This window comes from Microcebus murinus, chromosome 1, assembly GCF_040939455.1.
Source record: "Microcebus murinus isolate Inina chromosome 1, M.murinus_Inina_mat1.0, whole genome shotgun sequence".
Classification (NCBI taxonomy): Eukaryota; Metazoa; Chordata; class Mammalia; order Primates; family Cheirogaleidae; genus Microcebus; species Microcebus murinus.
The window spans coordinates 158582391-158603670 of record NC_134104.1 but is presented as its reverse complement, the minus strand read 5'-3'; the positions used below and the strand labels follow the sequence as shown (position 1 = coordinate 158603670).

Below are 21280 nucleotides of genomic sequence, written 5' to 3'. Positions count from 1 at the left end.
GACTTTTACCAAGCATTCCACATCTGCCCTTTCCTGGGAGCTGCATAAACCACCCTCAGAATAAGCAGAACAGCTGTGAGTAGCCTCCCTTAGAGAGAAGGATTCCGACCGGCTGAGGACACCGGGGCCACTTGACAAAGTCTCCAGACTGCTTAGGTGGCCACACCTGGACTCGGATCCAGCTCTTCCACCTCCTGGTCTGTGCACTTTCCTTTACCTACTCACACTTACTAACTTCATTTGCTGAACAAATATCAAATGTCCATTATAGATTAGTCACTGTGTCAAGCGCGCGCGCGTGTGTGTGTGTGAGAGAAAGAGAGAGAGAGAGAGAGAGAGAGAGAGAGAGAGAGAGAGAGAGAGAGAGAGAGAGAAAGAGAGAGAGAGCGAGAGAGAGAGAGAGCGAGAGCGCATGCAAGCTTGAGGACTAAAAGAACTTCAATGAAGACACACAGGACTACTTTTAGAAATTGAACTTCTACTGTGATTAAGAAAAATGGATGTATCCCATTCATTTATTCATTGAAAAAACATTTATTAAGTACCCGCCATATGCCAAGCACTGTGCTAGGCACTGGGAAATAAATGCCAGGCAAATTAGGCATGGTCTCTGCCTTCACAGCTCCTTATGCCAAAAAGGACCACGTGGGGCTATGAGGGTGCTTTGGCACAAAGCTGTACCTGTTCTGGAGACAGTCACACTTCGCATTCTGCATGTGGTGGATGTCTTTCTACAGACAGGTAAACAAGATTAATTAAACTGCACATTTCTTTATTTGTCCAGCAAATAAGCACCTATCGTGTGGTGACACACGATATCATGGGACCATGGGAGACACAAAGGACATGGCCAAGTGTCTGCCAAGCACTTTCTCTAGTCGCTGTGCGAGACACACCTGACGGTACTCACGTCAGTGTAGCAGGAGCATCCAGAAGAATTCAAACACGTCTCAATTACTGAGGGCAAATGAGCAAGGCAAGAGAACTCTTGATTCTTAACCTCGCTAACTTTATGGGTCTCCCACCTATGACATCATATATTCTTTCATAACCCTCTCAAAAAAAAAAAAGCAGGTATAATCCTCAGTTTTTGAGCATGGCACATCTGGATGGTACCAAGTTACTCCTTCATAAAAAGGATGCGCGAGACAGAGAGAGTCATTTCCGACGACCAGTTGTGGGAAAACACCATGAGGGCAGGAAGAGCTGCAGTGGTCTCTGTACCTGCCCGGAGCCCATTTTTTGATAAAAATGTGAAAAGGAGTACCGATCTGTCCACATGACTGAAGCCAAGACCCTTGGTCTTTTCACAAGCCTCACCCTTGGCCACTGGCTCCATCCTGAATTTCAAGATGGCCCCGCACAGCACCTGGGGCCCGGACGGCACCCCTGACCCGTGTCCTTTCAGCAGAAGTGCTCCGCCGGTGTCCGTCGCAGACAGGAAACAGAACGCAGTACTAAGGGATCAGGTCTGACAAGTCAAAGGCACCAGCCCTCCCCAGCCCACCACTCAAAGCCCTGCCTGCTGGGATGAAACTGGTCAGCAGACGGTCGAGACCCTAAGTTAAGTTCAGGGCAACCCGACTTGAAGGGTGTTTTTGAAAATCACTAGGTAAATACAGCTTTGCTCATTCTATGTTAACTGAACAAAGAAAAATAAATTCCCTCACGAATCTTTGTAACAGACAAAATAACCACTTCCAAAACCTCAGAAAGGATATCATTTCCTAAATGATAAGGTTTTTTGGTTCAGATGTCATATACGAGGCATCTTTATTTGGAGTGCCCTACAATAACAAGGTCTTTTAAGTGAAAGAAACCAAAATAGAAAACTACTTAGGAAGATGTTTCAAAATTGAATAAGGAAAGAGAAATTTGATTATGATTAACTGAAGTTCAAGTTGTGATTTACTGTTTTTAACACGATTGCTCGGTCCATCTGTTTGATTCCAGAATGCCTCAGAATGTCTTTTCTGGTTATTTTATGTTCACTGAATGAGCCTGCCAATGTCAGCTTCAGCTTACTGTTGGGAGTAAAAATATTAAGACAGTCTTATAAATTGCAGTTTGGATCACCTGCATCATCCACAGGAAGTGACCTGCAGCCCTGGCTCAGAGGGCAGCTCTGAGCAAGTCCCCAGGTCAAGAGCTGAAGGCTAACTCTGGCTCTCCCACACAGCCCGTGCATTCCGTCTGCTGCCGGGGCACGGCCACAGGCTGTCAGAGGTGTCCCCTCACCCTTCGTGTACCCCTCCTAATCTAGGCCCTCGATGGCTCTTCCTCATAACTATGTGAACTGAGGTCCCACCGCTGCTCGGGCTCTCTTCTTCACTCCACTGATGCATCCTAAAGCACCACCCAGACTGATAGTGAAGCGTCCTCCAGACAGGCTACATAATTTGCAGGGCCCTGTGCAAAATGAAAATGCAGGGCCTCTTGTTTTGAAAGTATTAATAATCTCAAAATGACAACAACAGAGCTTTAAGCCAGGCATGGAGCCCTGGACAACTGCAGAGAACACACACCCGTGAAATCTGCCCAACTCCTTACTCTGGTATGCAAGGTCCTCTACCACCTGGCTCCACTGTACCACCTCCTTATGGGCCGCAGGCCCGAGAAATCCTCATCCTTTCACAGATGCATCCCCGCCATCCCATCTCTGTGCCTCTGTTCCTACCCTTCAACACCTGAAAGGAGAGTTGAGGGTTCCCTCTGCCACACCCTCACCAGACCCCCCAGACTTCTGTCTGGGCACCCATGACTCTTTATGACATCTTCCTCAAATACAGAAGGGAACTGCTACTTGTCTTTGAAAGCCCAGTTCCAAGCACAGAGCCTGGCTACCATGAGCATCAAGAATGAATGGATGAATCTGCTCCCTCTCCCCTGCCTGGCCACTCCTTTCTTCCACCCTGTCTTGCTCTCAGCAGCTCTGCCTATAAAACCACGTCTTCTTGGGGCTCAGCTCGGACAGCACCTCCTGCACTCTTCCAGCTGCATGGGGTCCCGCTCTATTTGGGCTCCCTACAGCTTCCCACTTCCCTGCCAGCCCTTGCCGGTATTACATCTCACACCACAGGCCCCAGACGCCTGACCCACCACACAGACCGACTGGGCTGTAGACACCCAGGAACCGGGCTTTTCACTGTTCCTTTCCACCCCCACAGACTTCAGAAGTAATTTTTTCCAGCATATTATGGGGTACAAAAGTTAAGGTTACATATATTTCCCTTGCTCCCCCTCCTCTCTTGAGTCAGATACACAAATAATTCTTGACCGGATGACAAAAACAGATTAAACGAGACTTTCCCTGCCATGTCCCCTTCTTAAAACAGATCTTTCCAAAACACATCAAGATGGAGGGCAAGTGAAATTAAAAGTTTATAAAAATATTAAAAATAGAATGAACGTAAGGCTTTAATTGCAGCAGTCCCCAACCTCTTTGGCACCAGGGACCAGTTTCATGGCAGACACTCTTTCCACAGACAGGGCCGGGGTGGCAGAGCTCTGCGGCCCCGGCTCTGACAGGCTGCGGAGCAGCACCGGCCTGTGGCCTGGGAGCGGGGACCGCAGTTTCAAGGAAGCGTCTTCGGAACCAGCATAAAGCAGCTGCGCTCCGTAGCCCCGCTCCACTTCTCCTGGTGAGAGCCTCCTTCTCCGTGGGGGATCCTTTCCTCACGCGGTTTGGCCTCTACACTCTTCTGGCCACTGTAGAGCCACAAAACTCGATTCCCCTGGCCACAGCAAAAAGGACAAGAACAGACTGTGCCCCCAGCCAAGAACTCAGACACCTCCACGGGATTTCTCTAATTTTTCTGCTGGAAAAGCACTGCCTCTTTTGGCTGGGTTGCCAAGCTGGTAGGCCATGAACTCGCGGCTGCCAGTGGCCATCTCGCCACCACGTGTGAGGAGGAAGCCACGCAGAGCAACCACTGCTCAGAGATGAAGAGAGGGCACCGCGCCAGCAGGGGCGCTCCGGAATCTGGCTACGCCGAGGTCAGTGCACCCAGGCTTCCTTCCCGTCAGTCGATCTGAACTGGCTTCTGTCACTTGCAGCGTAGACAGTCTGAGTGAGCAGGACGCCGTGAGAAGGCCCATTCATCCCACCTCAGATGAGGAAGCCGGGCCTTAGGAGATGCAGCAAAGCCGTCAAGACCACACGGCCGGTGAGCAGTGCGGCCAGGAATTTAACTCTCTGAGCCTGCAGCCCACTGTTCTAAGACAGCAGGTAACTAACCAGAGGCTCCGCACCTCTGAGAGCCCCTCCAGCAAAATACAGGGACGGAAGTGCCATTATGAACTGTGCTGGCGACATGATTTAAAGCAATGTGCTCTTAGAAAGATCGAAAATAAACACACTGGTGAAGGATGTAAGCATTTATCAATTCTACTTAGTGAATCAAATGAACCGATATGAAAATTGAATGAAAAAAGGACAGCGATCCTTCAATTGGTGACACAGGGTAAATCCTGACTGGCTGCCGCTCAGACTGGCTGCCACGTTCCACCAGGTGGTAATGGTTAAAGTAAGAACTGCTGCAAAAGCAATTTAGACAAATTCAAGAGCAGTATGAACAGTGGCTCCACACAAGCTTATTAAGGGAAGTTACACCACATGAAGCACACCCCTACAGCCTTAAGGTGACAGCTGTAAGGGTCATCGGGTCTGCCCACACTGACTGCCTTAGTCTCTCTCAGTGGCAGAATGCTGGCCTGGGACAGCCGTTAGCCTGATGGAGGATGGACAGCCTCATGTTCTTACGGGAAGACATTACAGAAAGAAATGACTTTCTGGCTCGATGGCTTTTAGTGATTCTGTACACTGAAGATTTCACTGAGAAACCTCCCATCCAGGCACTGAACTTTACTTAAGTCTATTTAAAATTTCAGAAGAAACACTCACCAGGAAACTTTCATTGGGTGCCATTTTGATTTAAGAAAAGCAAACTGACCTAACAAGTCAAACTTTAGGGACTTTTTATTTCTCTAACATAACATACATCAGGGGCATCTTCCAAGTCCTTCACAGGCCACTATAATGGCAACGGATGGCACATGTCCCAGTTGAAAGCAGCACACCCCTCCGTGGGCTGTGTGTCTTACCTGAAGCCAAGACAACCAAAAGAACCAACAAAGCGAAGGTGCCACAAGGACCGCCAGCACTGTGCTTTGTCCAGTCTTAATGGAGAGAGGGAAGGTTTCCACAGGAAGTGAAAATTTCCTTCCCACTAAAAATTGACACTTTAGAAAAAATAACTGTTAATTTTTCCATCATCTATTTAGCCTCGTATAAGCCTAATTTTAAGAAGAGAAAAAACTTCGCCAATGACAGGATATTTTTCCCATTTCCAACAAGGTATTTCAAGGATTCACTTAGTGACTTTTGCTATGGGAATACAAGTGTTAGCAAATATTTCAATTAACAATCCAACACCAGGCCTGACCACATGAACAACTGGGAGTGTCTAGCGCCCTTTAAGAAAAGAGAATTGACTGAAGATTTTTAAAATGAACGTGACTAGTAAAAACTCTATCTGAATACCTTAAACCAACTGGTATGTGTCCTTACTCTCAAGAAGTAACAGATAATGGGCTAAAGGGACACTGTTATTTGTCCACTGGGCTGGGTAATCATTAGTTCAGGTAACTCCGAATGCCTTCCTCACCAGCAAAATGATGACCGACCCTTGACCCTGCAATGCTGTGTGCCGTGGCCACACCTGAGGAAATTCAGAAATTTCCTTCCAGTTCCATATCTCTGCTAAAGGCAGAAAGCAAGTCAAACGACAGACGATTACAGCTAACAACAGAAACAAACATAATCCCAAATAAATCCAGTTTGTACTATTACTGGCAAGACAGAACAGGAACTGCCCTGAACCCCAATCCCACCCCACCCCCAAATTCTCCCCCTCTCTGTCCACACGCAGCAGCACCTTGACACTTCAGCCTTGACAGGTCCCTCTGCGAGCTCTCCCCTGACCGCCACTGAAGATGGGTCACCCCCCACGGCAAGTTCCCCCTCCTCAGAGCTCCCGCGGCTTTGCATGCACAGCAGGGGTGTCTCGTGCACAGCAGGGTGTCGCGTGCACGACATCTGTGCACACGTGGGGTGTGGACACGTCTGCTGGCAGCACTGCACCACAAGCTCCTCCGGGCCCAGCCCGTGCCCCATCCTCTCGGAACCCCCGGACCAACCATGCGCCGGCACATCCTGGGGCACACATAAGACTGCGAATTCGACAGAGACCCCAAATACTTAGACGTGCCTGCCCCGTGCTTCTGTCTCAAGACATCAACGGGGTCACAATGAAAAGACACCACTGACTGCAACGTCCCCAAGAAATCCAGAGCAGGATTGCCATGCGGGACAGCAGCAGCCTGTCATGCGGGTCTCGGCAGGCGTCTTGCCCTGTGGGCTTCACAGGGTTTGAAGTCACTGCAAGGTTTGCTTTGAGCTCTCTGGGCTTCTTCCTGACAATCCCAAGAGTCAAAACGAGCTGGCAGGGTGGGCGTGCTTGTGAGTTAGTGCACATGGGTGGCAGCACACGAGAACGTTCCTGTCTGCCGGGCGAGTGTGCGGGGGTGAGGGGACATCTTGCAATGGCGAAGTGCACAAAAGGATGGATTTCCCATAGAATTCAACAAGCTTATAAGAAGAAATGGTTAAGGGCTTAAAATAACACCCCCCCCCAAATCTATCTCTGAGAATTTCATAGTCAATGATTTTGACCCACACTTAACATTTTGTGCTCAATGTAATCTGGTTTACTTTACACTTAAAAATAAACACTTCCCTCCCATCAATGGAATACTCTCCTAAGGGGCTAACAAGAGAACCATGGGAGGCAGACAGGGTCCTCTCGGGATGTGGACCCAGTAGGAAAGATTCACATAATCCCACGAGCTGGAAGGCGCCTGCTGGAGCTAGAAGGCATCACAGAGGCACCTCCTTGGGTACAGAAGGAGAGATGGGTGTGTACACAGTGCATGTGGACGCTGGGCGTACACAGCAGAGAGGAGGAGAGACAGGGCAGGGCCCTCGTCATTTGGAACAGAGACTACATAAAACATGTATACAAAATACTGAGTGTCCTTGCTGTGTGTACCAGGCATCCTGAGATGGCACTTAGACTCCCCCCTCCATAGCATAATGCAGCAGAAAGGACACTGGGCCTCCCTGTCGAGAGACCTGTATTGTAAACCTACCCTCTTCCTCCTTGTCCAAGAGTCATTCATTCAGTTACTTGCTTATTCCTTGATTTTTTTTTTTTTTTTGAGACAGGGTCTTGCTCTGGATAGAGTGCAGTGATATCATCATAGCTCACTGCAACCTCAAACTCCTGGGCTCAAGCGATCCTCCTGCCTCAGCCTCCTGAGTAGCTGGGATTATAGGCATGTGCCACCATGCCCGGCTAATTTTTCTATGTTTAGTAGAGACAGGGTCTTGCTCTTGCTCAGGCTGGTCTTGAATTCCTGAGCTCAAGCAATCCTCCTGCCTCAGCCTCCCAGAGTGCTCGGATTACTGGTGTGAACCACCACGCCAGCATCCTTGACTCTTTCATTTCAGAAAAGTGTAAGGAGTAGATGGTGGTGAAGGTTGCACAGTATTAATGTACTTAATAACACTTATAAATGGTTAAAATGGTACAAGTTATGTATATTTCACCACAATACAAAGAAGTCTAAGAAGTGCCCACTATGTGCCAGTCACTGGCACACATGGCTCATGCAAGTATTCATTCACTCAAGCATCACAGAGTACCCCTGTGCCCAGAGCTACTCAAGATACTGGACATACAACAGTGAAAGACGGAAGCAGCTCCCCTGCCCTCACAGAGCTTTCATTCTAGCAGGGGACACAAACTATAAATAAAATAAGCAAAATGTGTCATACGGTAGAGACAGATAAGTACAAAGGAGAAAAATAAGCTGAGAAGGGCAGCATGAAGTGTCGGGGGCAGGGGCCACAGATAGCTTCGCTAAAAAGGTGACTTTGAGTGAAGATCTAAAGAAAAGGAAAGTCAGCCGTGCAGACATCAGCACTAAAACATCTTTCTGAACAGAAGGCCCAGCAAGTGCAAAGGCCCTGGAGCAGAGCAAGCCTGCATGTCTGAGGGATAGCAAGGAGACAGATGTGAGTGGAAGGAAGGAAAGGCGCAGCAGCAGGAGACAGGTGGCAATAAAGAGTGGTCACGCAGGCAAACAGAGCAAACAGGCCTTCCCTGACAGCAATCGGCACAGAAGACGACCAAACTAACGAATAAACAATTACAAAAGATGCTGTCAAGAAAACAGGTTGGGCATAATGACAGAAGAAATACAGGAGGGACTTTTTAGATGGAGGATCAGTGACAGCCTAAAGAGGTGACATTTAAGCCAGGAACTAATTGACAAAATGAGTTTCCAGATGGAAAAAATATGTTTCAAAGCTCTGTGGCAGTAACTGTTTTATCATTTTAAAGAAACTAGCATGCTGTTGATGTGGTGGAAGCATCGTGGGCGCAGGGAGAGCAGACGGGGACCCTGGGGAGAGGCAGGGGCCACGCAGGGCCTCGAGGGCCCCTGGTACAAAGCCCAAGTTCTGTTCAGACGATGGTCTAGGAAAGGGTGTTTCAGGTGGGTGACATGCTCAGATGTGTCTTTAAAGGCCACTCTGGCCCCTGTGTGGAGCAGAGGCTGGAGGCACAACGGTGGTGGCAGTTTAGAGTAGGGAGGTGGTAGCAGAGACCAGGAGAAACAGACAGGTTCAAAATAAATCCAGAGACAGAGAGGACAGGGCCAGTGATGATTCCAGTAGTCGATCAGGGATGAGAAAAATCCAAGACAGCCTCAGACTTGTGGCGTCAGCACCTGGGTGGACGGGACGACATCTGCTGGGACGGGGAAGGCTGGGGGTGACCAGACCAGGAGGGAGACCTGGGCTCAGTCGCGGATGTGTCAAGTGTGAGATGCCTTTGAAACGTAGGCGCTGAGGCGACCGACAGGTCAGGGCAGGAATGCAGACTCAGCAGTCGATAGCGACTGGCAGCATGTAAAGAGGGACAGACAGACAAGAGCTTAGTGACCTCAAGCTAATCTGTCCACCCGCTGAGTGGTAGTTTTCTCTTTTGTAAAACCAGGGGGATGTCAAAGGTACCTCAAGAGAATTTTACGAGTCCCAATAACTCAGTATCAGGAGGTCCCCACCACCTATTCCTAAAAAAGACAAGGATATTTTCCTGTTTAGGGACCATAGTTAATTTAAACACACACCTTAAGCCGCGGTTCCTATGGAGAAGTATGGCTGTCAACCTGTGAACAGGACAGTGGTGGCCCTTCCTTTTGCAGCTTGCCCACCTCTACCTCAGCCTCTCTACCAACAGGGAAATCTCATGACTAATATGAAAGCCTGTGTAAGACTGGGCTCTTGGCCAAACACTCGCAGCTGGTACTGCCAATTATCGACAGCTATGGCTTCCCAGTGAGCAAGCCTGGGAGCTGAGCAAGTGAATGAACACATGACAACTCTATCCAGCCACCCACTGTCCCTGCCCCATGCATAATCCAAAGGTTTGGGTTTCTGTGGGTGGGGGAAAGTACTTGTGAATGGTGTCCGGTTTTTCTCTGTCTAAAGCCTCAATCTCCTTTTCCTTCTCCTGCATAATCACCCATCAAACCAAACCACATCACCAGAGCAGAAATCCACAGGCAAAGATTACCCTCATCAACTCATCTCCAAAGAAAGAGTCAGATACACAGGAAAGAAATCAATCAGACGCTTCTCCGTCACGCACTTGGTCCTAAACTTCCTTTGCTGCCCTCACAGCTTATGAAACCCCACCTTGATCCAAGGCCCACAAAGCACCCAAAATCCTTAGTGGCAGACAAGGACGTGACATAGGTATAAGGGGCTGTGTTCACAGGGAAGCTGTAAGGCAATCAGGAGACTCCCCCACTTCTCCCAGAGGAGGGTATGGACTGGCCTGAGCGCCCTTCCCTCATCCCTGGCTGGACCAGTCTTGTAAACTGCGTCACAAGGCACGATCTGACTCACCTTTCAAGCCTGCTGACCATTTTAAGCCTTTGTTAATCATTCCTTCTTTGAAATCACAGTACTTATATTTATCCCATTCATTAGGCACTTACAACACATTGCTGAGTGATACATGTTAGACTGTATCTTACACTTACTATTTTTTTTGGTCTTGCATTATTTAACAGCGTGAGTCTATGTGCATATATGTGCACATACAAGGACATGTATGTTTGCATGTACTGTCTCAACATCTATGTTCAACTTCCCTTGAGTGAGGGCCATTTGCAATCCTTCTTCCCCTAAACAGGTACAAACAATGAATGTGGCTACTGTTGACATCTAGGATTCAAGGCCAAAAAGCTCCTTCAAGATACTTTTAAGTCTCTGCTAGTTTGTATTTAGTAGCATCACCTCTACTTCATATAGCTTTACCTCAGGGCGATCAATATAGGAATTCCGGCAAGTGTCTCTGGATCAAAGACAAGTAACCAAGTACTTATGGAGTGCTTTCTGTATACTTTGTAATTATGCTCAGTGTACATATAAAGGCATTTTAGAAAAAGCCCTCTCTACAAAATAAGTTCCTTTCTCATTAATTAGAAGATTCAATTCCTCTGGAACATTCCATTCCTAAGCACTCCAGTTAAGTAAATTTTACTGAAAGGCAGTCCTTGAACTTTGTAGCAGAATAAATTCCTGAAAAAGACTCTGTAAGTTGAAATGTAAATCAAATACAACATCTAACTTTTACCACAGAAACAATGTTATATTAGACAATTATGTTCTTGACCAAAGACCAACTGCCAACATTTAAAAGGAATAAGTGTACTTTTTTATTTCAAAAAGTTTTTAATTGAAAGCAATCCTAAAGATCCCCTGCTAAGGACAGTAATCATAATAGTTACCATTATTGAATATCTATTATGTGCCAGGAATCATGCCAGATGCATTCCATATAGTCAGCATTCAATTCTTCCCAATAGGCCTATGAACCGAATATTTTACTTATTTAAAAATGAGAAAACTAAGGCCTAAGGTTGCTATATTTTGACTAAGGCTCTGTAGCTATTTAGTGGCAGAGAGCAAGAATTTAAACTCAGAGGTCTCTGGCTCTAAAGTCAAAGATCTTTCTTCTACCCCAAATAGCCTCCCCAAATCAATCATAAAGAGTATATTTAACACTGCATACTAAAATGTCTGCCAGCAATTAAACAGGGTCATAGAGAAACCATCATATCATTGTATGAAACGAAGTTAGTAAGAGAGTTCGATGACAGAGCCCTTTCTGAGCACCAGAACGGAGAGCTGAGGCAGGGTGTGAGAACAGTGAATCACTGGAGTCTCCACTGTACAGGGAGACCTAACGCATCCACTGCTTCAACAAAATATGAAGTACCTACTACGTGCCAGGCACTCTTCTATGCACTATAGATATGGCAGTAAATAGAGTCCTCCCTTGTGGAGCCCACATTCTAACATACAGTGGATATGACGCCCACCAGCCAACAAGTACCCCTGCAGCCGGAAAGCGGCGGGGAGGGCAGGGTGGGCTGGGCTGGGCGTGGCGTGGCGTGGCGTGGCGTGGCGTGGCGTGCCTCTCCAAGTGCAGGGCGATATGTGAGCCTGGAATGCAGAAGGGAGGCCTGAGCTGGAGATGCGTGAGATATTAGCTTCCAGAAGGATCTGAACCCCAGATGGGGTAAGATCACTGAGGGAGTGAGTGCTGAGAGAAGCAGGAGGAGGTCCACAGACCATGTCCGGCAGCGCTCCCACAGGAAGGGGTGCGGCTCCCACAGGAAGGGGTGCGGCTCCCACAGGAAGGGGTGCCGCTCCCACAGGAAGGGGTGCCGCTCCCACAGGAAGGGGTGCGGCTCCCACAGGAAGGGGTGCGGCTCCCACAGGAAGGGGTGCGGCTCCCACAGGAAGGGGTGCCGCTCCCACAGGAAGGGGTGCCGCTCCCACAGGAAGGGGTGCCGCTCCCACAGGAAGGGGTGCGGCTCCCACAGGAAGGGGTGCCGCTCCCACAGGAAGGGGTGCGGCTCCCACAGGAAGGGGTGCCGGGAGAATCAGGGAAGGAGACTGAGAGGCAACAACAGTGGGGCCGGGGGCCACCGGGGAAGTGTGGTGTCCTGGGAGCCGTGAGAACAAGTGCATCAAGGAGGGAGGGAGCTACAGGGGCAAGTATGTCAGAGGAATTGGGTACAGTGAGGGATCAAGATGAGCCAACACTGGATTTAGCAACATGAAGATCATTAAGAGAGGATCTTAATGAGAGCAGTTTTGGTGAGCTGGTGAGAGCAAGTGCCTGATGGCACATACCTCAAAGAGGAATGTGGAAGAGGAATGGGCAACAGTAAACATGGAAAATAATTTGGATAGTTTAGCCACAGAGAAAAGAAAGAAACATGTGGTAGCTGACGGCTGAAGAGGGATCAATAAAGGGTCTGTTCCCGAAATGGGAAAAATTAATGCTGGTGTGTTGGTGTATTGACTGGAAAGATCCAGTAGAGAAGAACAGACTGACAACGCAGGAGAGAGGCAGAGGACTTCACTGCCATGCACTTCAGCAGCAAGCCTGGATGCAGCCTGGTGTGCAAGTGAAGCAGCAGCCTTAGCCAGGGCAGGGATGGCCATCCGTGTCGACAGGAGAGGCCCCAGGGACAGAAATGTAGGGAAGAGGGTGGACGTGGCAGTGGGAGCTTGTGGAAGTTCTCTTCTGGTAGCTTCGGTTTCCTCTGGGAAATGGAAAGTAAAGCCATCAGCTGAGAGCAAGAATGGGAAGGAGGTGTGGGAGGTTTCAATAGAAAAGAATATAAGAAATCACTGTCTAGAAATGAGAAAGAGAATGGATTTGATAAATGTAGTACCAATGCCAGTGGCATTAAGTCCTCCCTTGATCACTGATCATTCTTAAAAATACCAATCTTCATAGCTGAACAATGTTTCCAACCATGCTTAGCTGCTCCAGCACAGATGCATAAGAGGGTGAAGAGTTGCAGATAACCAAGTTTGGGGTCTTGCCAAGCAAGTATGCAATGCTACCTAATCATCTTATTTCCACAAAACTTCGTCATCCACAAACGATCACACTAGCTCATTGGATGATGTCCGTGACGTTTCTGCCTCTGTCAGAGGAGGACACTGAGGCTCAGTTGGGTTAAATGACCTATGCAGAGTCACAAGCCTAGTTCTTCTGATCCCCACTGCTGTGCCCAGGCCATCCTCCTTTGAGTCAGAAAGAAACCTATAACCCAGAACTCACTCTCCAGGAATTCCTAGGGCAAGCCTGCCTTGCAAAACTAGCAAAAGCCTTGGCTTGCTTCTGCCTAAACACCATCCCCACTCCCAGGCAGTGTATAGAAGACAGGTCCATAACTACATAGAGATTACGCCCTTAAGCTCTTTAGTGCAATTAACTATTTACTAGTGAGGATATTCTGAACTGTGGACTTGTGGCCTTATTTTTTATGAATACAGGGTTTTCTATGGGCGGCCCTGTTGTCTGCCCTTGATCTTGCATTAACCCTAGAAGCATAGGTTCTCACTTCTCTGCAATCAAACACTTAAGGCTTAAACTCTGGTGAGGAGGGAGTAGGAACATAGCTCTATTTTAGAAAGTGTTTGGATTCTTTGAGGTCACAACGGCACCTTTAAGTGAAATAAAAGCAGTAATTTACTCAGAAGAGACTTTTAGGTCTGACATTTACGGAACCCCCAACTAGGAAATGGGTGTGTCTTCTGACACCTTTTGTTCAATATCACAGGAGGTCAGGTGAGCAACAAGGGCTTTTTCACAATGAGAAACTGCTTGTTTCCTACAGATCACATAGGATCGTATAAATAATTCTTGTAATTTGAAAGTGTAATTTTGGACATCAATCATAATACATTTCATGTAAGCCAAAGTTCACTTCAGCGATGAATGATCAGTGAACACCTTCTGAGAGCACGAGTGCCAGGCACCGTGCTAGGCACTGGAGATACTGCAGTGACCAGGAAGGCCAGCCCCTTCTCTGGTTCACGAGGACAACCAACAGAACCCTCTTACACAAGACTCAGGAAAAGCACATAGAGGAATTCAGAATGGAAATGCTACTTCAGCCAGAAGCTCGCATAAGGAACTGCAGTGCTGCCTAATCTGCTGCTCTGCTCCTTGGGGAGGACAAGTGCTGCCCGCACCCCTTGTTGACAGACAGCTGAGAGCCTACCGTGGGCAAAGCGCAGCAAGGCTCAGTCCCAGCTCTGAAGGAAGACAGCAGGGACGACAGAAGGCAAAAAACTTACGACAGAACCTTGTCTCAAGTCACTTAGCGTGTAATGGAAGAAATACCCACGGAAAGAGCTGCCTAAGTGGCGCAAGTGTTCTGACAGGGAGGCGAGCAAGATGCCTCGGGAGCTCTCAGGGACGGCCAGCAGCTGGTGGGGGCATGAGCCTGCTCCAGGGGCCCTCTCTCCACCCCCTTTCGGCCAACAAACAGCTATCGGCGGCTCCCACGTGCCAGGCACTGTCCTAGCACTGAAGACGCAGCAGTGAGTGAGGCAAAGTCCCTGTCTGCAAGTAGATGACGTGGGGTGTGTGTGTACGCGCTCACATGCAGGGGAGCGGACAATAAATGTGTGTCAGAGCCACATAGGAACCAGGCAGAGAGGAATGTGGGTGCTATCAAATATGATGGTAGGAGTCAGACAGAAAAGACTTCTCTGAGAAAATGGCATCTGAGCAGAGACCCGGGTGATTGGGAGTAAACCAAACACACATCCAGGAAAGCACATTCCAGGCAGAAGGCAGAGGAGGGCAAAAGCCTGAGGTGAACATGTGCTTGGCATTCTGAAGGGCAGTGAGGAAGCCATCGTGGTGGGGCAGAGGGAAAGCAGACGTTAGTAAGAGATGGAAAAGGAGAGCACTGGTAGACCTTGTATTCTTTGGGCCATGGTAAGATCTCGCTGCAGTCTGAAGGCTGGAAAGACTTTGGGCTGACAGGTTTTCCTTAGGGAAGTGTCTTCCCAGTGTCTACAAATGCTCAGAAACAGCACTTATAAATATTCAAAGCCTAATCATTCTTTGGCCAACCAGGTTGGGAAAAGCTAAGATGTAGAGTAATGTTGCTATCTGAAATTTGGCTGCTATAGTATAAATAATAGTTTCTACAGAGAGAAGGGTCACAGGAGAGAGTGGTTTGTGCCTGAATAGGTACATTACCCATTCCGTTTTATATTACTCTGACAGAACACCAGGAAGCAGAAATATTCCCAATGGAGACTCTAGGTGTTCTAGCTCGATTCCTCCAAAAGAATCAGGACATTAAGTACCAAATCATGTATCAGCTATCTAAGACCAACTGGGTGCAGTTGCCTCTTACTTGATAAATAAGGCAACTTAACCATAAAAGATGCATTATCTTGTGTTTCCCCTTATGAAATTATACTACACAAGGTTCCACATCCTTTCTGAAGTTCCTCAGCATGTTTTCTGGAATGACCAATGTAAATGGAATAAACAGAAGAGACTACTAATCTATCAAACTGTGTTTCCTTTCCTTCCCCTTCCCTTCCATTTAACAAGATTCAAAAGCTTTCTATAAGTCACTACATGGTAAGTAGGCATTTGAGGAGATGTTTCCCATGTAGACAAACAGAACTAAGGCACTCAAATGAAACTGTGTCTGCTTAAGTTTTAGCAAGCAAGTAAATGCAATAGTAATGACAGATCATTTTCCAAAAGCCCAATATATACATATACATATGTATATACCCAATATATACATATATATAGTATACAATGTATACTATATATACATATAGTCAAAAATTCTCCTGCCATTTTGCTTTCAAAAACCAGAGACTTTACAAGATACTCCTGATGAAGTAGAAGAAGATAGAAAGACATGACTTACTAGATATCAAGAATTATTATAAAGGCATACTAATTAACACAGTATGGTACTGATACACAGAAAGACAAACCCACCACTGAAACAAAATAAAGAAGCCAGAAGTAGATCTGGGCATGTAAGGAAATTTCATTTATTATAAAGCTTGTGTTCCAGATAAGTGAGGAAAATATTATTTCGACTTTTAAGTGTTCTGTGCCTGAACAACTGATAATCCATGTGGAAAAAAAAATTAAACCCCTACTGAACATGAAACACAGTCTATTTAGGACAATCAAAGACCTAAATTTCAAAGGCAAAAAGTTTTAGAGGACAATATAAGAATATCTGCATGATGTCATACCATGGTAGGAAAGGATTTCTTAAACAAGAGTCTTAACCTACTTCAGCTCAAGTCCTGACTCTACCATTTACTAGCTGGTGACCCTGCCAAGTCATTTAATAATTCTGTGCCTCAGTTTCCCCACCTGTAAAATGGCGATGATAGTACTTGCCTCTGTTATTATGAGGATTAAATGAGTAAATATTAATGTTTATAAAGTGTTTGTAGATGTATCTAGCACATAGAAAGTATTTCATAAGTGCTAATTAAATAAACTAAAGAAAAAAATTCCTAAATGAAAAAAGATACAGTAGCTACATTAAAATTAAGAACTTCTGTTCACCAAAAGACACCACAAAGAGATCAAAAAGGACAAGCTACAAACTGAGGGGAAAATATTTCTCTCATGTATAATCAATAAAGAATTAGTATCCAGAACATACAAAGAATTTCAATGAATGAATATGAAAAAGACAACCCAGTAGAAAAATGGGCATAAGACCAGACAGACACTTCACAAAAAGAGAAAACTAAATGGCTATATAAAAAGATGCTCAGTCTTATTAGTCATCAAGGAAATACATATTAAAATCACAATGATATATCATTTGGAACCACCAGATGGGAAAAAGTTTAAAGTCTGACATCAAGTGTTAGCAAGGATATGAAAGCAATTACAACACTTATAAATTACTGGGGGGAGTTTAAATTTACATAATCCTTTGGAAAATAACCAGGCATTATCCACTAAAGCTAAAGATGTAGGATACAGGATGACCTTACAACTTTACTCCTGGTTAATTCTTAGCACATTTGCATCAAGAGAAATTCAGAAGACTATTCAAGGTAGCACCATTTGAATTAAAAAAAAGGAACACCACAAATGTCCACCACCAGTAAATGTATAAATAGATCATGGCATATTTTACTATACAGCCATGAAACAAATGAATTACAGATAAATGTCAGAAGTATAATTGAGGGAAAATGACAAGTTACAGGAAAATATACTCAGTATAATTCCATTTATATAAACTTCAAAAACATGCAAAACTAACGATATGTTGCTAAGGAATTAAAATATATGTGGTAAAATACTAAAGAAAAAGAAGGATAAGCACAAAATTCTGGATAATGGTCACCTTTGTGGGCGAGGACCAAGGATGAGGAGGGCGCCCAGAGGAGTCAAAGGTATGGTGAGTGATTTAACAGGTATTGTGGGCCCGCAGGTTTTCACCGTATCTTGAGTTACACTTTAAATATTTTATAAATATTCTTTAGTAACAACTAAAAAGCAAAAGACGACGACTTCCTCCAACTTTAAACATACGCAAATTCTATCACAGGCCCAGCTGTCATGGTATTTTCCTTGATTCTCTCTTCTGGACTCCCCACTGGACGTTCTTGTGGCACCCACTGAGCCTGGGATAAAGGCTCACCCATGAAATGAGGAACAGTCATAGTATCTACCTCACAGGGCTATTGTGGGGATTGGAGGTGTTTATACAGTCCATGATCCCTTATCAGAAACTTCTATCGCCAGGTACGTTTTGAAATTCAAAATATTCAGATCTCAGAACATGAATATCTAACATTCTGGAAGGATCTGGAGCAGTACTCCATAATCAAACAATTTTATATTTATTCAATGAAACATCTGGAAATTGACACGAAAAGGGACAAAAACGATAAAAAGTCTTACACAGGTTCAAGAGAATTTGGGGGGTGATAAAAATGTAATAAAATTGGATTATGATCATAGTTATATAACTATAAATTTACTAAAAATCACTGAATTGTACATTTAAAACACGTGAGTTTTATGATTTGTAAACCATACTTCAATATAGCCTACTAAAAATACAGTATTCGGCCTTAAAAACTCTCTCATCAATTCAGGTCATGTCTTACCACCAGATGGGTTAATAAAAAACACAAGTAGGTTTTAGAGATTTTTGGATTTCGAGCTACAGATCATAGAATACGGGCCTGTATTTGTACTGCTCTCAGAACACACAGAAAGTATTCAATATATAGGTGGCTTTTACCATTACTGTTATTTTATTCAGCCCAGTGTTTCCCAACATCAGCTCTATGAGAATTTCGGGTGGGACAATTCTTCCCACATACCCAATTCTAACAGCACCCCTCAATATTTGTGACAATTACATCTGCCTCACATATTTTCTAAATACTCCAGAGAAAATGTAATGCCAGTTGAGAACCATTGAAGCCTATCAAACTCTTAAGTTCCTTAAAGATAGAGACCAGGTCTTGTTCATCATGTAAAATTAGAATACTACTTTATACAAGAATATGTGCAAAAATACCTAGCACAAAACAGCACTCAAACTGTGTCTCCATTCCTCCTCTTATTGACTTTTATAACTATTTACATTTTCTTTGTTCATCACATTTGAGAGAACATTAAACCAACTACATAATCAAGACATGCGATATGAAATGGATTTTAAAATTTCTAGAATGAATAAAGAAAGCAATTAACATTTCCATATTACAACATAAAGTCTTTAAGAAATGTTTTACTATCTTGCAGAACAGATTTCAAACAAGGTATACCAGTACTTCATCAAGGCCCATAGTTTCTTACGTATTTATCACTGACTTTGATAAGAGTTCAAAGAAAATGGCACTAACTTATGTGGCTAACACTAATCAAAGGAGAGTATAATCTAGGAGAATACTGTGAAAAAGCTGAAGATCAAAAGGAATTACTATGTTTGTTCTATTTTCCTTGCTAGCTACAGAGCCCTAAGTCAACAGCCACCACACATGGCCAGGACCAGACTGACTCTCTCCAACTCTCTGCAGCCCTCCAACAACAAGGTGCACCACCTCTTCCCAAGATCTTTGGTCCGTGGTTAGGTTGCTCACTGCTGAAACCCTCACAATGACAATGACAGAGAAATAGAGTTCCCCTATTTACAGGTAGGGAGACTAAGATCCTGAGAAATAAAGAGACACACCCAGATTCATGCAATAATTCACAAACAAGTCCAGACCAAAACACAGGGACATTGAGCTTAAGACTTTCAATGCCCTATACCGTTATCAACATGGCCTTTAGTACAGAGACAAATCAAAACAGAAAACAGGAGGTTTGCACCCCCCTAGGGTGTGAAGAGCAACAGGGTTGATGCTGGACAGGCCTGGATAAAATCCAGCTTAGTCCTGACTTGAGACATCCTAGTCGTCCTCTCTGTGCCTTCATTTTTTTCATCCATAAAATGAGAACAAAAGCATTTACCTTACAGGATAATACAGGGATGAATTAAGATAAAAACATGTAAAAGACCCTCTCTCTTCCCAACCCAAGAAATACAAAAGAAGACTGAGAAGCTACAGGTTACACCTACAAACATTCTGTAAGATTTCTAGAACTTCTGTTGTTTTCCTACCTTTATTTCTCCATAACATGCAGAAAATAACACGCATAATGCAGAACTGCCGTTGGTCAGGCCATACAGCCAACCATACATAAAGCCAGGGTCAGTAAACTTTGACCCATGGCCAAATCTGGCCCACCACCTACTACATGGTTGTAAGAAATCAGTAGAATATTATTTCATGACACGTGAAAAGTATAAGAAATTCAAATTGCAGTGTCAAAGTTTAATTTGAACACAGCTATCCTTATTATTTATGTATTGTTTATGGCTACTCTTATACTACATCAGCAGAGCAAAGAGGGTGTGACAGAGACCACATGACCACAAGACTGAAATATTTACTATTTGGTCCTTTGAAGAAAAAGTCTGCCAACCCTTGCATTAAGTTAAAGAAAATGTAAGCTTATTTTATCATCAGCATTATTTGAAAATTCCACGATACATGTTAAAAATACATCCTAGGATCTCATAAAACCAGGCTTGGTAAATCCCACCCTATACATGGTTTGATTAAACAGGTAACGATGTTGAGACTGATACAGAGGCTCCTACTAAATGCAAACATAATCGCTAGACAGAAAACATGGAGCACCTGAGGACTCTGAAAAGTAAATGATAATAGGTAGATCAGGGAAGGAGACCAAAACTCCAGCGCCACCCAACCAGTGACGAATTTTCCATTGGTTTTATTTTCCCTGCCAGTATCACCCAGTCTGGAATCAAAGGCAGCCCCACATCCAAAAGTGCTCATTGAGTATGAACAGAAAGAACTTGAAGAGAAACCCTCACTTTCTGGCCTAAAGAAGGGAGAAAAAAAAAGGAACTCCTAATGTTTAGAAAAATTCCCTGTGTTATTTTTCTTTCTTCTGACCTCTCCCCACCAGCCCCAGGCAACCCCACAATACCAAAGAGCAGCATCAGGGGCTGAGCAGGTACCTAAAACTCTGAGAAAGAAGAATGATTTCAGCAGAGAAACTATAGTCCCAGGATCATGCGTGAATCCCCATTGCTTCTTTTTCTCTCTGCCTTCTACTACATGGCCCTGGACACAGTCACAGCAAGTAATGCAGCAGAGAAGGGGAAATAAAGGCCTGGCTTTCTGGCTGGAGGACAGCAAAAGAGGGCTTCAGGGAATCAGAAACTGTTAGAGAGACTGCAAAGAGGAGAAAGCAAAGAGAGTTATATCACAAAGTGATATAATGCTTGAGCTGTTCATTGTGAATCTTACCCTAAACAGCATGCCAATGGCCTTGAGATTTTCATTTTAGGACCACTGCCCATGTCCCAGACTGGACAATGGACTGCACACCTAAAGGACCAACCCAGGTGACATTGCAAAGGCTATGAAAACTGAACCGATATTGGAAACAGTCCACACAAGTCAGGTCAGAATTTGCAACTAGGTCGATCATCTGCTTAAAAAGAAATAAACCGTCTCCTTTAAGATACAAACAAGGCCCAGAGAATCATAATATAATATTCAAAATGTCTGGGATACAATCAAAATTACTCAGCATATGAAAAGCCAGGATATTTTCAATTTGCAAGGGAAAAGAATCAACAGACACCAACCCCAAGATGACACAGGTATTGGAATTATCAAACAAATAATTTAAAGTAGCTACTATAACCATGCTCT

At 45.0% G+C, this 21280-nt stretch overlaps 1 protein-coding gene across 9 annotated transcripts in view; it reads right to left on the bottom strand.

Annotated features, from left to right (window-relative positions):
- CACNA1D (calcium voltage-gated channel subunit alpha1 D) overlaps positions 1-21280 on the bottom strand; it is a 304390-nt gene that overhangs the window by 217840 nt on the left and 65270 nt on the right. The gene's annotated exons all lie outside the window — the stretch shown is intronic.